The 18,815-nt window shown below is 36.8% G+C and overlaps 1 protein-coding gene across 1 annotated transcript in view; it reads left to right on the top strand.

Moving 5' to 3' along the window:
• MYO16 (myosin XVI) overlaps nt 1-18,815 on the top strand; it is a 660,093-nt gene that overhangs the window by 180,348 nt on the left and 460,930 nt on the right. The window lies entirely within an intron of this gene.

Below are 18,815 nucleotides of genomic sequence, written 5' to 3'. Positions count from 1 at the left end.
TATCTCTTAAATGAATATATTAAAAGTCTCAAGTTTTTAGTAAAGATAAAAAACACAAAATGTTGATATAATCATTGTGTATTTTTTTTAGAATTACCTTCCTGAAAAGCAAATGATTTTCTTGGAAATTGTTCATTCCAATTATTAAGGAAACTTTTAAAAGTAAAATTGTTTCCTTTGAAGATGAGATTAGGTTGCAAAATTTATTATTATCCTATTCCTGAATAGATGTATTCAAATAGTCAGTTCTCGTCAAACTCAGAATATCAGATTAAATTGGTTTATCCCTTAAAAATACTAGCTTGTAATATCAAGTTTTATTTAGAATATTCAATCCAAGTTTCATTTGTTTTAAAATAACTATTAAGCTTTCATCTTTCATGTATTTTTGTGTATGGATTTTTCCGGGGGTTTGTTTGTTTTTAGAATATAATTTTCAAAGATCTAATGAGAAGGAAACCATTTAGCTGTAGGTACAAATATGGAACACTTAAAGGAAGCAAACATAAATTAATTTATCTTGATTGGCTCTAAAGCCAGTGGTTAAATTAATGTAAAACAGGCATCCAAAGAGTATAGACCCGCAGTCCACTAAATACGTTTCAAAGTCAAATCTCAGAAAATCGGGTTTTTTAATTTATTTAGTAGAAAAACTCTTCCTGAGCTATTTATAGTTTTTATTCTGTTCAATCTGGAAAAACAGTGCATTTAGCAACATACATGGTCCCAAAGCTTTCAAAGAGTGATAATGGTTCTGTATCTAAGAAAACTGCCAGCATATTATATACAAAAATGGCTATAATAAAAAGACTAAAGTAGTTCTTTTCATGGTTTTGTGTGGGCTTGTTATTCAAACCAGAAGACTCTGAGTTGTGAGATTTTTTTAATGCAGGGACAGTGGCAGCATATCTCTGAATAGGGAAGTGCCTACAGATCATCTAGTCCAATGCCATCATCTTGTACATAAAAAAATTGTACCAGAGCACTCTTACCTCTCATCTTATTGTTCTCTTCTCACTTGTAGCTTTTCATTTAATGGTCATCTCCTCCGTGAAGCTCTAAGCATGTGGAAGGGCAGGGACACTGTCAGCCAAGTTCACTGCATCCTATTGCTCATCCCAGTCAGCAGTGTTGAAAGAGTGGAGAGCTTTGTCTAAGTTCAAGAGGCAGTAGTTGTCAGAGCAAATCTAAATTACAGTGCAGGTGGATTTAAGCCCAATATTGATTTAAAAGTAATGAAACAAGAAAAAAAATTTGCAAAGTTGTAAAATTTCTTGTATAAAATATTTACAGGATGAAATAATGCCTAAGTTAAGGCTGAAATGAAATTAAAATACTAAAATAAGAAGTTGGAGACCAAGAATAAACTATTATGTGTAAATAATAATATAATGTCCCCAAAATATAATCTGGGGGGGAATGTTGAAGTCATGGTTAAGTTTAAGCTGGGTTTTATTGAAGAAGTTGCTCTTTGTGTGTTTGTTTTTTGAAATGCAATGAAGAGAAAGAATGGAACAGTAAGGGTCCACATTTTGTATGGTGAAATGACCAACATAAAGTATTAAAAATAATAGGGACAGTAGGAAGTAAACAAAAAATACACACACACACAGAATATTTTTGTACTCTTGCTCAACACTATACTAAATTCTTCTTACACATTATCTTGTTTATTCTTTCAGATAAATGTAACACCAAAAATTCTGAAGATTCTTAGAAAATAATGTTCTCAGAAAGACAAGCTACATAACTTTATTACTCCAAGGAAATCATTTTATTACTAATGAAAGCAAAGATTATGTTTAGTAACTAAGGTCAACATTAGTATCAATGATGAAAAAGTTTAATGACTTTCAGAACTCAATAAGAGTTTGAATTTCTAATAAATTATCAAAATTTTAAGTACATTATTGCAATGTAAATTAAATATTTGTCCACAGGAGGGTCTTAGCTCTTGGCTGCCATAAGAAAATACTATGGAATGGGTGGCTTAAACAACAGACATTCATTTCTCACAGTTCTGGAGGTTGGATGTTCCAGGAACAACACACCACAATATTTGGCTATTAAGAGCACTTTTCCTAGTTTGAAAATGATCACCTTTTTACTCATTGTACAATTTACATAGTAGAGAGGGGGAGCTCTGGTCTCTCTTTCACTTCTTATAAGGGTTCTAAAGTTACCATGAAGGCTCCACCCTCATGATTTTACCTAGTCCTAATTACCTCTCAAAGCACCAACTTGTGACTACAGGTTAAAGCTTCAATAAATAAGTTTCGTGAAGGCCAAATTTATATCAGATGGCGTAGTTATTCAAAACCCACCTATGTATAAAAAATAAGGGCCATATCTTGTATTTCTTTTGAGTCTCTCGTTGACTTTGGGAACTTCCACATCAATGCCAATATACATTACTGTATCAGAGAAAAAGTACTGATTTCTTGCAAATTTAAAAAATTAAATTGCATTAGAAATGTAAGCAGTCTCTTTGGAGGCATTATAACCTCTCTAGCATATGTTTTATTTGTACTAGAACTATATCAATGAAAAAGTTTACATTTGGTTATGATAGTCATGTTTTCATTTATCTTTAAGCTACTCAAGTAGTCAAATGACAATTGAGACAGTGAAATATTATTGCCACAAGAAGAAGCCCTTTTGTTTAAGCAGTTGTTTAAATCTTTTCAGATTGTGTATTAATTTTTAAAAATCTTAGTTCCAAGTACTTTCATTAGCTTACTGAATATAAATGTTTCAGAAGACAATACACTTAGGTTTATAGCAAGTCATTTAGAAGCAATTCAGGATTTTTATCCTTATAAATATTAAATTTTTGTAAGTGTAAATTTAGTATCTTTGATGCTTTATTGTTTCTGGGAGATGGTGACATTTTAGTGTGTAATGTGTCATTTTAATATACTGCATAAATCTAAAATATGTTCAACAATTCTTTTCCATTTTACAGGAAATTGTAAAATTTCTTTGGCTTTGAATTCAACTTTCTTTGAGTTACAACATGTGAAATAAACTTGTAATTTATAAATGTAATATAAATTACAATGTAGTGACTTCATTATTCTTTTACTGTTTAACACTGTTGAGGCATACTCAGCTCTGTCTGTGCTTTACATGACCTTAGTCACTTAATTCTTCTGGTAACCATATGCAGTAGGTAGTATGTTCTCCCCATTGTAAAAATGAGGATATTGAACCTTAGAAGAACCTAATTACAGGTACTCTTCAATCCACCTGAATTTGGAAATCATGTTTTGTCCATCATATCATACTGTCTCTCACATTAATTTCTTTTTTAACCACTTTATTGAGTTATGATTGATGTACAAACAGCTGTGCATATTTATTGTGTACACATTGATGAGTTTGGAGATAAGCAAACACCTGTGAAACCATCACCAGAATCAAGGCCATAACTTACCTATCATCACCAAAAGTTTCCTCCTCGCTTCTTAATTTTTTTAAATTAAATTATTTTTTATTTGTAGGAACAGCACTTAACATGTTCCTTTTCAAGCCGATTTCTGATGATAAATGAAGTAAAGCATCAATTTCACACAATGCTTTGCTTCCATGGCCATTTGGCATTCTTTTCTCCTCTTACCTAGTCGAGCTCTCTGCCCACTGTCAGGGAATTGACAAAGTCAGGGACTGATATTCTTTATTCTTTATGCTCTAGCGTTTTCCCTCCTCTTTCCCTGAGCATCCCACCAACAACCCCCCAGCCTTTTTTTTTTTTTTTTTTTTTTTACAATTTAAGGGCATTTACTTGTTAATTTTTATGCTGAATATTTACTGAGGGCCTGTTCCAGCCACACAGAGAACTTGTGAGTATAATTATGGACCTGTGATATCAAACATTATGTATATCTTCATTTTTAAAGATTTTATTAATTTATTTTTAGAGAGAGAGGAAGAGAAGAGAATCTAAGGGAAGGAGACATCGATGTGACAGAGAAACATTAATTGGTTACCTTTCCCTTGTGCTCCTACTGGGGATTGAATCCACAACCCAGGCGTGTTCCCTGACTAGCAATTGAAACCATTTGCTTTGTTGAAGACACCAAACCAACTAAGCCACATGGGTCAGGGCTATATTTACATTTTAACCTAAAATTCTAAGTAGTCTCTTAGGAAAATGGAAAACATCAGATTACAACAATGTGAGACTCTTTCTCCTACCTCTTAGATCCTCGGTCCCAGTTTCCTTGGAGGGATAAGGTCTAACTAAGGTCCATGGTCTAAGGCTCTTATCCTAACCCTCTTCTCTTTCCATGCCTATCCTCTCTGGAAAGTCTCACCTTTTCCCCTTGCATTCACCTCCACGCACTCCAGTGATTCCCAAATTGTATTCAGACCTTTCTTGTGAGTTCTAGACTCTACCTTTGTGATGGTCTTACATTTCTAAGTTATCTTTTTCAAAACTGAATATCTGCTTTCATCTCCTTCCAAAAATTATCTCTTCTATTCTCTATTTCAGCTGATCACTTTCCTGGCATTATAGCCAAGAAATTTTGATGCCTTGTTGCTTCAAGTACACATTTGTATAGTATTGATGATTGTACCTCCTCATTGTAATTTGCAGGAAGTATCAGTTATTTGTATATTATCCAGAGCCCTCTAAGAATATGCTGACGATGCATTGGGTGCTGTCGTCTGCATTCTCCATGTTCTGGAGCAGTACCAAGCCTGAGCAAAGTAGGGGAAATGACACATTTATCAGAACACCTCTACCTTGTTAACTTCTCAATAATATACCAACAGAAATCCTTGAAGCTAAGCTATGAATTAATCTGGTTCTATAACTTGGCAGATGAGAGAGAGGATGTAGAAATATGTCATTCAGATAAGATGTTTAATGGGAGCAAACACAGAAACAAAGGGACTACTTCTGGATTTTCAGAGAAAAGGGTGAGCACTTCAGTATAAGTAACATCAACATCAGAGATCTATCAGGATGGCTAGATATGTGCAGCTCATGTACAGGCTGAATCCAGCAACCCCAGGCAGTTTTGAATTTTGCAGCGTTTGGTTCACTGGACCATGATGCTTTCAATTAATAGGTAACAGCTGCTAGGTAATTAAATGTTCCCATTTAAAAGCCAGTTGTAGAATCATCAGGAATTGGAAATTAAGTACATTTAAATTCTGAGGGATTCTGTATTAATTTAATGAGTGGCTTAATAGTTCACAAATACCAGATTCATATTCTTGGAAAGTATTAATGACTTTAACTGCCTGCTATGTGATCACAAGTTTACCAGGGCCTGTGATAATAACTGAGAAAAAAAACAGAGAGAAAAACAATGTGATTCAAAAGCATTTATAATCTCAATGAAAAAACACACTGTTTTTTTGGGGGGTGGGGGGACAAACTAGAAATTGATCCATTTAAAAGGAATTGCAGTGGGTATTCATTAGGTGAGGGAGGATGAGATGAATCAGAAACTCTGCTCTGTGAGAAAATGTTTGAGTTTGCTAGGAGAAGAGAAAGGGATTTTCTGGCCATGAAAAACAGCTTGAGTACAGGAATAGAGTCAGAGAAAAGCAGGTTTTTGACAGGAGAGCATCTCAATAAAGCACTGCTGAGTCAACACCAAGGGTTCTGAGTCTTAGTTGCGATGATGTGTTTCATCCCTACATTAATACTTAGGTGTTGTGTCCCTGGCCAGAGCCCTGTTTTTGCCTCACCTTCTTATCCTGCAAATAAGGTTAAGAGGCAGAGGCAAACCTCTCTCATAAGTGGCTGTGAGGATTAGTAAGATAATCATGCAAGGAATTTCAAATGACATCTGTCCTATATTACTACGTGCATGATAAATGTTAGCTATTATAATTTGAAAAGGAATTAAGAGATAATAGTAAAACAGTAAAGAGTGGCTCACTAATAACTGTGACTATCATGTGATTAAAAGATAATTATAGTTTTTATCTACATATATAGGCATACAAGCATAATTTTGGGGATGTTTGGGTCAATTGTATTATAATTTCAATGAAATAGAGGAGGAAAAGACTGAAGGTAGACATGTCTGTTCAGGGCAATATAAATAAGAATAAGAAACAGAAATTTTATAGTACCTTTGAAAATGGATTGAAGAGCAAAAATTCACATTATTGATATAAAAAATTCACAGCATTTAAAAATGTCTTTTATGCTAGAACAGTGTGTGTCATTCATATAGATGTACATATATAAATATGGTCCCCCCTTATCCATGGGTTTACTTCACATGGTACAGCTGCTACTATGGTCCACCATGGACTGAAGAATATAAAATGGAAAATTTCAAAAATAAACAGTTCTCAAGCCTTGAATTGCATGCCATCCTGAGTAGCATGATGAAACCTTGCACAGTCTCTTTCCATCCCCCCCATGATGTGAATCATCCCTTTGTCCAGCATCTCCACACTGGACACACTCCCTGCCCATTAGTCACTCAGTACCCATCTCACTTAGCAGATTGACTGTTGTAGTGTCGCAGTTCTTGTGTTCAGGTAGCCCTTATTTTACTTAATAATGGCCCCAAACCAAGAGAAGTTATGCTGGCAATTTGGATATGGTGAAGGGAAGCTTTAAAGTGTGTCCTGTAATTGAGAAGCCGAAGGAAAAGAAAAAAATTGTATTCTGAGGTTGCTAAGGTCTGTGATAAAACCAAATCTTCTGTCTGTGAAACTGTGAAGAAGGAGAAAGAAAGTTGTGTTAGTTTTGCTGTCACACCTCAAACTGAAAAAGTTATGGCCACAGTGCATGACAAGAGCTTAGTTAAGATGGAAAGGCATTAAAGTTGTGAGGAAGACATGAGCAGACCACATATTGCACCAGAAGACATTGAGCCTCTGTATGATGACTTCATTCAGCAAGTGACGCCACTCACATAACTTTTATTACAGTACAATTGTTAGAATTGTTTTATTTTATTATTAATTATTGATCTTTTACTGTGTATAATTTATAAATTAAAATTTATTATAGATGTTAATATACAGGACAATACATAGTATACATAGAGTTTAGAATTGTCCATGGTTTCAGGCATTTATTAGAAGTCTTGGAATGTACCTCTTATGCATAAGGGGGGGACTACTGTATATATACACACACACATAACTATACATACATGTAGTTATATATATTATAATATATATATACATATCTCCTAATATGTGCCAGTCATCTCTCAATATTTTATATGCATTTTTAAATTTAATCTCTGCAATAGTCCTATGAGATACTTACTAGATGAAATAATGTCACCTCCCCCCATTACTGGCCACTGGAACCTACGAATATGACCTCATTTGGAAATAGTCTTTGTGGATGTGGTCAAGTTAACATGATATCATATGATATTAGGGTGTGTTTTAATCCAGGGATGAGTGCCCTTATAAAAATGAGGGAGTTTGGACATAGGAACACACAGAGGAAAGATGGCCATGTGATTACGAGGACCGAGATTGGAGTGAAGCAGCTGCAAGCCAAGGAACTACAGGGATTTGCAGCAGCTCTGAGAAGCTGGAGCGAGGCATGGAAAGGCTTCCCCCTCAGAACCTGCAGAGGAAATGCAGTGGGGCTGACACCTTGGTTTCAGACAGCTGTCCTGCAAAATAATATGAGTCAATTTTTGTTGTATTAATCCTCACATTTTTATGAAAATTTGTGACAGCTAATAAATGTACATGCAAATACTGCCCCAGTTTTATAGATTAGGATACTAGTGTCCAAGGAAGTCAAATAAAATCAAAGTGGTAATAAGGATTCAAACTCACATCTGTCAGAACTTAGAGTTCAACGTGTTAACTGCTGTATTCTTTTGCCTCAATTTTCAAGCCATTCTAACTCTTAGGGTGACTTTGAGCTGGTCAGATGTTCCTGTGAGTAAATGAGGAGAACTTTAGTTCCTCTCCCATCTGTGACACTGAAATGTTAGAGCCAATAGCTTTATATGACAGTAACTGTCATAGAGAAGAGGCAGTTCAGAGAGCAGCATGAGAACAAGGTTGGAAATAGCAGAGATCAGGCTGTGAGCAATGGGGAAAAAGAAATCACAGGTAATTTAACATCTTTTTCCTCTATCTGATTGCCCCATTCTTGTTGGATGGGGGTTGACACTTGGATTTAAGTCTGGTAAATAAATGGTTCTGAGGACATCCGCACATCCAGTCCCTCCATCACCACTATCCAGGATGCAAATGCCTCTCCAACCCCAGATGTTGGCATATGATGGTCCAGAGGGGCCCTTGGCCAGACTCCATCTCCCTGGGGCTCAGTTCTGCCTTCAAGTGAAGTCCTGTCTGCTTTTAGCATCCTTCAGGTCTACTAAATATGAAGTGTGTAAGTCCCTGCTCCCGTCTCCTTTCACTTTGTCTTGGTCCTTCCTTCCCTCCTGCCCCACTTCACTCTACCATAGCTCCCTTCCCTACAACCCCTCCCGGCAATTCCCTGCTTGACATCTTGTGTAGCCCTGCCATCATAATATCTATGCTTCTTGAGGAAAGACATGTAGTCTTTGAACAATTGTTTTAATGAAGTAGATGATGGAATCATGCTGTTAAGACACTGGGAAAGCATATAGTCCTAAAGGAAGAGGGAGAGAAAGTGGAGGGGGAAGGAGGGAAGAAAGAAGAAAGAGAAAGAAATAAATTGGCCCATATAATTATAGTGATGTCAAGTCTGAAATTAATAGGGCAGGCTGGAGATTCAGGTTAAGAGTTTATGTTGCAGTCTTGAGTCCAAAATCTGCAGGCAGGTGACTCAAGGAGGACTTCTATGCTGCAATCCTGGGGCAGAATTTCTTCTGCTAAAAATCTCAGTGTTTTCTCTTTAGGTCTTAAACTAGGATGAGACCCACACACATTGTGGAAGGTAATCTGCTTTTATCAAAGTCAACTGATTGAAAAGTTAATATATCTAAAAAAATACCTTCATAGCAACATATATACTGGTGTTTGACCAAAAAATTGGATATCAGAGCCTAGTCATGCCAACACATAAAATTGACCATCACAGATTTTCACAGGATACTAATAAGAGTTATATTGTTTACTATTATTCAGGCACTGTTATAAGTCCTTTAAATGTGCTAACTCCTGTCATTCTCATTATAGTCCAATAATGGTCTCAGAGCAGGCTTAACAACAGGCTTAGGTTTGTTGACATAAGAAATGTCCAAACCTGTAAAATTTTTTATGAGTTTATTTGAGCCAAACTGACAAGAATTGCCAGGAAGCAAAATCTCAATGAATTGAGAAAATGATATGAAGAATGGCAGTTTTGCACCTTATTTTTATACATTAGAATCAAAGGAGGAGAAATAAGGAAGGTTACATGTAATTCATTGCCAGCAGATTAGAAAAGCAGGAGAAAGCAAAGAGAAACAATCTCTGAAACTGGATAAAAAGTGAAATGGAGAGGCACATACTTCTTTTACATTGATGGGTATAGAACAGCCCCTATAACATTTACACTTACAGCACATAGTGATGATATGAGGGAGAATAAGATAACAAACAATGAGAGATTCTGTTGTCTCAGTATTCTGGTGGGAGACTGCATGCTGAGGGGTCTGGAAAATAGGGGATTAGGTACTCTGACACTCCAAAGGTATGTTATCCTAGATGCAAAAAGACAATAGACAGGCTCAGTTAAGGTAAACGTTGACCTCTATCAAGAAAGATACTGGCCTACCACCATGACTCACTTTTAGTTAGGAAGTTTTCATTTCAGACCATTCTGTGTGATGACTTCAGGCCTCTGAGTTTGTAAGGCTGCCATGCAGGTCTCCCCTGAATTTGTCAGACTAATTGTGTGGCCTTTTTTTTGTCCACAAGTTCATTAAGCAACTTGCCCACAATTTACAAGGGCAGTTATGGCAGACTGGGATTAAAACCCAGGCAATCTAGCTTCAAAGCCTTTTAGCAAAAAATATGTATTTAACTAAGAAGACAATTGAAAAAAGACTTATTGCATTAGGGAGAACACTCTGACCTCAGGACTGCTGAGTATCTCAAAATCATACAAAAAAAGGCTTTTTTTGGTAGGAAGAGGTAATGAGAGCCAGTAGGAACTTTTAGGGAGGAGGGCCAGGACATGGGATGGATAGACAGCATGACAGGGTGGGCTAATGGGACATTTTTCTGTCTGTGGCTAGATTATTTTGGAATGAGCTATTAAGGGAAGATTTCCAGCATCATAGAACTTAAACATGAGGATGAACCAGAGTTCAGGGACCTGCAAGGAAGAGAAGGCTGAGCAGAATTTGGTTAAGCCAAATCAGTAGGTAAGTATTGGGCAATTATAAACACTTGTTAATGGTGTACTCTTAAATCCTTATTACCCTGGACATCAGTACAAGTGTTTGGAATTGGTAAATGGCTGAAAGATAAATTATTTTTATGATGATATTGCACATGAAAAGTCAGCACATTTTTTTTAATTGTTAAAACCAGTGTTTATTTACTTTGACCTCTTCATCTTCTTCGTGTCATTTTATAGGGTTGGCTAAAAAGTCTGTTTAGTTTTTTCTGTAAAATAAAACATACATTTTTCATTTACACCAATAACTTTATTGACTTGGCTCTTCTGATTATGTTGTCTGTCTCCCACGTGGTAGAACATACATTGTTCTCAATGTCTCAGTGATCACTATCCACTTCAATTGGTCTACCTGACTGTGAAGCATTGTCTAGAGAGAAAATCTCTAATATGAAACTTTATAAACCACTTTGACACCTTTGATCAGTCACAGCACCTCCGTATACTGCACAAATCTCTTCTGTGTGTGTTTCAGTGCATTTTTACCTTTCTTGAATTAATAAAACATAATATGCCAAAAGTGTTGTGCGTTTCCTTCCATTTTCAATTAAAATGGCTACACAAAAATTCACCAATTTTGATGTTTTTTTTAAATACACACTGATGTGACATCTGTTACAATACAATCTAACAAAATTGTTTTGAATGAAGTTACTACTACAGCCATTTTATAGAAAACAAACAAACTTTTTGGCCAACCCAATACTTCTCTTAATTTTTACAAATAAATTGTAATAGTACCTAGTGAGTGGTAACACAGTGTACTGATATTTGATACATTTCATTCATTCAAAATTGAGGGCTCACTCTTTCCATTAAACCCAGTAGTGGGCCCTGATATTGGGGATATCATGAGAAGTAGAGTCTGGTGTTTGCCACCTGGTAGAAGGAGAGGCAGCCCAGTAAAGAAAGGCCGTTAGTATTTAATGTCTAAAGGAGAAGGTAAATGAGTGGCCAGGACAGTGGGGTTGGAGTGGAGTGGGAGGTGAAGAGGACAAGTAAAATGACATCTCTTCACTCTTTTAAGTCACAAAACTAAGCTATAGCTACAGTTGGTCAAAGGCCTGAATTTCTGCAAGGGTCTGGTATTCCAAGGGGTTGGAGAGGTCGGCATTTTTCTGCAGAGATCTTGAGCATTGTGTAGAGAACTTTGGAGTTGGAGTATAAGAGAGAGTGGATATACTTTTACCTAAATGTGTTTAATTGTAGGTGAGCTCCTTAGGTGTTGTGAATCTCCAGATTCCCAGTGAGGATGCTGCTACCTCTTTCCTCTCCACAGATAATGATTCAAGGCTTTTTATGGTTATCCAAAGGAATGGAAACATTGTGGCTAGAGCACAAAACTATAAATTCTCCTTACATTTTCATCACTCATCTTACATGAATATAAGAAAACATATAGAACAGAAATGTTGGATTAAAAAGGACATTTTTTTCTTTTAACCCAGTAGTTTTCATATTTTATGGAAGAGAAAGGCATGCTTGTACATTTTCACTCCTCTGTCATTTTTTTCTTCCCTGTGATGTTACTTCTTAGATCTGCTCTCTTTTGACTGAGATGCATGTCCAGTAAAAATAGCACAGCATGTAATATGTAATTTCTACTCCACACACTTTCAAGTTTTGATTACATTAACACTGAAAAAAACCAAATATTTTTCTTTACTGAATTAGTGCTGCAGCTAAGAGCTCCAAATAATCAAGTTTTAGACACTATTGCTGCTGCTATAAACCAAGAATTTTCTTATTCATTGCGCTCAGAACAGTTTATGAAAAAGAAAAAAAGTACTAGTAATTTTATAGGAAAAAGGCACAATCTGTCAGAGGCCCAGATTGCTGCTTAGTGAGGGCAGCAGCAAAGCAATCTGCAGATCGTATTTGCTTTTGACAGTGTGACTATAAAACATGCCAAAGTAAAATGTTTTACAGGGAAAATGTAGATTTGCCATTTATGAGATCTGAGAAGTCATTTAGTACTGCAAGAGTGGACAGAACAGAATAAATTATCAGAGTTTTTATTCCTGAGGATTTTTGATACACAGAAAATTTCTGGGAAAGAGAATTTTACAAATACTATTTTGTGAAGCAGCATGACAACAAGGTTCAAATTTGCCCAATAATCCCATTCTCTCTGGCCTTCCCAAAGTTATCATTCTTCTAGTTGCCCTCTTCAATATCCATAGCACAGAGCCATTTCTAAGGAAAAAAATGCTGCAGTATCTTCCAAAGTAAAAGGAAACCTAAACTAAGCCACCACCCTTTCATTTCATTTAAAAAATTCCTCACAAGAAGTTGTCTGTACTCTCTGTGTCCTAATTCTCTCCTCCACTGTCTCTTGGAAAACACTTCTATTAGGCTTTTTCTATTGATTCCACCCAACCTGCTACCACTTCTCATCAAAGACCTCCTTGTTGCCAAGCTCTCTGGATATTTCTTTGTCCCCATCACAGGCAAGTAGAAGCAGCATGTGATGTGTTTGATCATGTTGCCCTTCTCAGTTGACTTTCTTCACTTAATTTCTGGACCTCTCTCTCCGTGGTTTCATATCTACATCACTGGTCCCTCCTCAGGCCTCATTTTAGGCTATACCTCAACTTCTCAAACTTTGAACACCATAGTATCCCAAGACTTTAGAGCTCTTATCTATTTACTCTCCCTTTCTAGAAATCACTTCTTGTTACATGTGTATAATGCAAACCCCAATTTTTTCCTGGCCAAGATTTTTTTCCTGCACATCAGACTTTTCTATAGCATGTCCTTGTGGCATTATGAACAGACCTGCTCACTGTCATACTCTTAGTTTTCCCTGATAAGACTCCTTCATTGTTCCAACTCAATGAATGACTCCGTTCCACTGGCCATTCATGTCAAACATCTTGGAGTCTTTCTTGACTTTTTTATTTCTCTCTCCCCCCATTGTATGGCCCATGAATGCATTCTGAAGTCTCTACCTCCTACAGCAGTCATGATCTGACCACCTCTCACCACTGCTGTGGAACTCTTCTCTAAGCCATCACCATCTCTTGCCTGTTAAATTGCAATAGGCTCCTACAGCATCACCCTGCTTCTAACGTTGCTTCCTACAATCAATTATCCATTATCCTTCTCACACTTAAATTATTTTTAGTTCCCCTCTTTGATTATGAATGGTAGTGGCTTCTAGGCTCACTGGGAATGACATCTGAAGCTCTGGTCATGGAAAGAAGACCCTATGACATCTGCTCCCTGTCCTGCCCCACTCCTGCCAATTTTCTGATCTCACCTTCTCCCATGGTCCCTCTCACATGCTCTTCCTGAGCCACTGTGGCTTTCATACTTTTCCTCAAAAACTGCTTTACCTTCTCCTGCCTCATAGTCTTTTGGTATATTGATCTGGATTTTGCAGAGATCATTCATTCCCTTTTTGCTCCAGTGTCACATAATGTGAGGGGCTTTCTGTGACCCTTTTGCATGAAGATCGTAAGAGATTTGTAAAGCCATGTAGCTGCTTTATATTTCTCTTTGACTTTGAATGGAATAGTAGAAATGTAGTTAGAGATTTGTCTTGAGACTCTTTCTTTCTATAACCTAGTTGCCCTTCATGGCCCTCCATAATTTTATTATTCCAAGATTATTTTCTGTCTCTCAATTTTGTGCATCATAGACAATACTCCCAGGAAAGCAGTATTGTCCTCACCTTGAAAGCTGATTAGAAATGCATATTCCAAGGCCACACCCCTGATCTGCTAAATCAGAAACTCTGGGAGTGGTCCCAGAAATATGGGCTTTCACAATCCCCCCAGGTGATTCTGAAACATTTTGGAGTTTAGTTAGATTCTAGTGGTTCTTACCTGGGTGTGTTTGTCACACCTACTCTTCAGTTCCACTGAAATTCTCTGTTCAGAAGATAGAGATGCTAAACACATTGCCCTGCCTCAAACGTTCCACTTGTCCCTATGGAGAGCATGATGAATCTGGTCTAACAGAAATGTTGCCATGCCTCGAACACAAAAGCTGTCTTCCTGCCCCTATGTGTTTCCTCACTCTGTTTCTTATCCTTATCTTCATCTCCAAATATCTATGTCTTTTTCATCTTCTAAGGCCTGAATTAAATGGTTCGTTCTCTAGGTGTCTTCCTTGATTTCCTAAGCTGAGAAAATATTTCTTCTCTGTACTCTCATAGGCATTTTACTCATGGACCTAGAATTCTCTTATTACTAGGTGACTTCTAATATAATCTTTAACATAAATGTCTTATGTTCCCTACTTTATACAACTCAGGACAGGATTATGTCTTCAATTACTTTCTATCCCAAGCAGAGTTGCTGGTTTGTGGTAGACTCACAGTAGAAACTTTCTTTTCCTTCCTTCTTTGTACTGTAGTGGCCTGTGAACATAATAAACACAGAGCACTACTGATATATTTAGCAATGTCTGCAAATATGGAAAAAAGGAAATACTTGTACATTATAATTCATGACAAAACTCTTACAGGAAGCATCTACAAGCAAGAAGTGTGTGATAAATGGGCTGCTTCATGCAGAACTGGTGCATGATGTAGAAGCTATGATTCCAGCTCACTGCAGCTGAATAGTTCTAGAAGCCATTTTTGAATACCCTGGGGCAACATAAATTTAACAATTGCCTCAATTTCCTTCTCACTTAAAACCAACTCTATAAGAAAACAAGATTACCTTCTTGTTCTAATAAAATGAAAATCAAAAATGCAGTTTTGTGTCTAACTCAAATTTTAGAAAGATAAGGCTTGTCATAACACCTGATAATTTAGGGCCTTTGTATTTATGCTCTGAATTTCCTTTTCAAGTCGGAAAAATGATAGGGAGTAACATGCTTTATGCATTTGGAAACTCTGGAGAAGTTAAGATTGTTGCATTCTTCAAAAACACAGAAAGAGTGTATGAACTGGATTACAACTAGGTGCAATTTGTGGAGGATGTTTTTTCCTTTTTCCACCTCCTGGGGTTGTCTTAATCAGGAAAGAGGTTGCATTATTCTGCTTGCACTGACATAACAAAATTCTACAAACTGAATGGCTTAAAGAACAGAAATTAATTTTCTCATTGCTTCGGAAATCAGAAGTTCCACATGAAGATGCCAACAAAATCAGTTTCTGGTGAGGCCTTTCTGGTTTGTAGATAGCCACCATTTCTCATGTACTCTATAACAGAGTTCTCTGATGTCCTGTCCTATAAGGGGACCAGTGCTATTGGATTAGGGCCTCACTCAGATGACCTCATTTAACCTTTATCATTTCCTGTAAAGGTCCCAACTCCAAATACCATGGCATTGGGGGTTAGGGCTCTAACATGAATTTTGGGAGGATACGATCCAGCCCATAACTGGTATACTTTGGTTGATTTCTCATTTCAAGGAGCCTGTGTTAATTTGGGTCCACAGCAAAGCAGATGCCAAAATAAGATTAGATGTGCAAGAGATTTGGGGGTAATGCCTGTAAGGAGTAAGGGGAAAGACCCAGAAGAGCCTGGGAGAGCCTTCAGAATACAAGGCTGGTGTGACCTCAGAGGGCTTAGTTTGCTAAGGCTGCCTTAGCAGAGTACCTCAGACTGGGTGGTTTAACAGAGATTTATTTTTTCACAGTTCTGACGGCTAGAAATTCAAGATCGAGATGTCAGCAGGTTTTGTTTCTTCTGAGGTCTCTTCTTGTTTTGCAGATGGTCACCTTTCTGTGTTCTCACTTGGTTATCCTTCAGTCCATGTGAGTTTGTATCCTAATCTTTTATTAGAAGGATACTTAGAGCCCACCCTCATGACCCCATGTAACCTTAATTATATGTTTAAAGACCCTGTCTTGAAAAATTGCAACTGGACGCTACTCTTTGTTTTATTAAGTTAGAAGATTAAACAACACCTCCTGTAGGAGGATAAAGAAATTAAGAAACCTTTAAAGACTAGAGTTAGGTTAGACTGAGTGTTATGCATTTCTGCCAACAATCACCTTAACAGGTAAAATATATTGACCCAATTATTTCATCTGTATAATAGAAGACAATCACCTTTTGTGGTGATTGCACAAAATACTGGATTTATTTCTCACACTCACATACACTTCTATAATCATTCTGTAAAATACCCTGTGTCTTTCAGCTTTTGTGTGAGAGAGGCTTTTTCTTAAAGCCATCTGCCATTTTTGTAATTTCTGATTAGACTTGCTGATGGAACATCCATTTCTTCATCTTCTCTCTGCTATAATTTGGCAGTTCTGTCACTTGGCTCAACTGCTGTACCATTCACATTTCTTCTGTTGCTACATCTCATTGCTTCCCTGTATCATCTCAATCCCTTAATCTGTAGGGATGACAGTTCTCTGTTTCCCTTTAACTCTTTAATCCCTTAATCTATTTTTATCATGATGTTGTATATTTGATAACCAACTAAAAATTTTTGATGAAAGTACAAGGTTGTACTTTAGTGAAAAAAAGAAAATTCTCATAACCTTAGGAGCTAAGGATTATATACAGCAGAAGAAAATTGAAGCAATGATATATGATAGAGAATTTATAATCCAAGAAAAATGAGATAAGGTTATTTAACAAATGAGGTTGGATAGTGGGTTAATTTGTATAAAATAAATCAATTTGTAGTAATGTTTTTGGGGGTGATTCAAAGTAGGGAAGGGGAAACAAGGGAAGAAACTCTGATACAGGATTTTCATACATGTCTTATTCAAAGTGCACATTCCCTCCACTCACAATAATCCACAAGTTCTTGTGAGTTCCTCTGCCTGGTATAGGCCCAATATGCTGCTGTGTAGCAAACTTATGAGAGTGCTATGGGATGGGAAGAGCATTAGAAATCACAGGAAGTTTTATTTCATGCCGTTGACTTAATCAAGTGACAGCTGGATTAATAAATTTAATGTAGAAAATACATTGAAATTTAGTTAAGGTGTTTAACTGGTTTCATAAAGTCAGAGTTCTCCTAAAAGAGAATAAATGCTATTTAATGACTTTGTTTAAATTCCTGTTTTAAAGTTGACAGTGAATCCTATATTTTCAGATTTATGTAACACTTTGCTCCAGTACTATTTTGGGTAACATGTAAGTGTGACCAGATGTCAAGTCATTCCACTTCTGTGCTAATAACAAATTAGTATTTCTAATATACAATGCTCCTGAAAAGATGTTAAAAATTCCTTGAAATTCTTTTTTAAAAAAGAAAACAATATTTATTTAACAGATAAATCAGAGCCCCAAAGAACACATTACGAAATAAGAATGTGGGGCGAGAGGCTGTGTCAGTTAAGGCATATGAGGGGGAACACACACAAAAAGAGAGTTATCTTCTGGAGGGCAGGCCCCTTGTAGTACTGGCTCCCCCCACTAGGTGAGGAGTGTTCTAGGAATCCATCTGTATCAGTTGTACCCATTGGCCTTGTTATGAGAAGTTGTGTTCAGCTTCAGTGAATTTGTTCTGAAGTCTCTTTCAGTGCATTTGCCCATTTCATGATGGGTGATTTAGGAGTGTACCTGCCTGCACCAGACTGAGTGTTCAGCAGTTTTTGACTAGAACCAGCATGACTTCACGCCCCACCCTCCCTATTCACCTGATTTTGCCCAGGCATTTTTGTTGTTGTTGTTTCCCTGGATGGAAAAAGTCCACAAAGGGAAATGTACTGATGTGAAAGAGGTGAAATAAAAAACAACAGAATTATTAAAAGGTATCAAAATCAACAAGTAAGTGTTTCGAACAGTGGAAAAACTCTCTATGGGTCTATTACATCAGTTGGAGAGCAGTTTGAAGATGACTAAACTTTTATATAAGAATAAATATACACTTTTTCTATTGTTTTTTATTGTTTACTCTACTACAATTTTCCCATTTTTTCCCTTTTGCTCCCCTCCACACAGCTTATCCCTCTCCCACAGTCAATCCTACGTCCATTGTCCATGAGTCATTCACACATGTTCTTTGATTACTCCCTTCTCCTTCCTTCTACCATTCCCCTTTCCCTCCTCCCCTCCTACAGCTATCAGTTTCTTCCATGTTTCCATGTCTGTGGTTCTGTTTTTTTCATTATTTTATTTTGTTTATTTTATTCCAGTTATAAGTAAGGTAATCTGATATTTGTCTTTAGCCCACTGGCTTATTTCACTTAGCATAATATTTTCCAGTTTTATCCATGCTGTCACAAAGGGTAGAATTCCCTTCCTTCCTTCCTGTTTCATAGTATTCCATTGTGTAAGTGTACCACCCATCTACTGATGGACACTTGGGCTGTTTCCAACACTTAGCTATTGTAAATAATGCTACTATGAACATAGGGGTGTGTAAGTTCTCTTGAATTGGTCTTTGAGGAGTCTCAAGGTATATTCTTAGCAGTAGAATTGCTGAGTCATAGCACAGTTCCATTTTTAATTTTTTTAAAATGGAAATCCCATATTGTTTTCCACAGCAACTGTGCTAGACTGCATTCCCACCAACATTGCACTAGGGTTCCCTTTTCTCCACATTCTTTCCAGTACTT

This window comes from Artibeus jamaicensis, unplaced genomic scaffold (assembly GCF_021234435.1).
Source record: "Artibeus jamaicensis isolate MK-2021 breed Jamaican fruit bat unplaced genomic scaffold, CSHL_Jam_final contig_559, whole genome shotgun sequence".
NCBI classification, from domain to species: domain Eukaryota; kingdom Metazoa; phylum Chordata; class Mammalia; order Chiroptera; family Phyllostomidae; genus Artibeus; species Artibeus jamaicensis.
The sequence above is the reverse complement of the archived record's forward strand: the minus strand, read 5'-3'. Positions and strand labels throughout refer to the sequence as shown.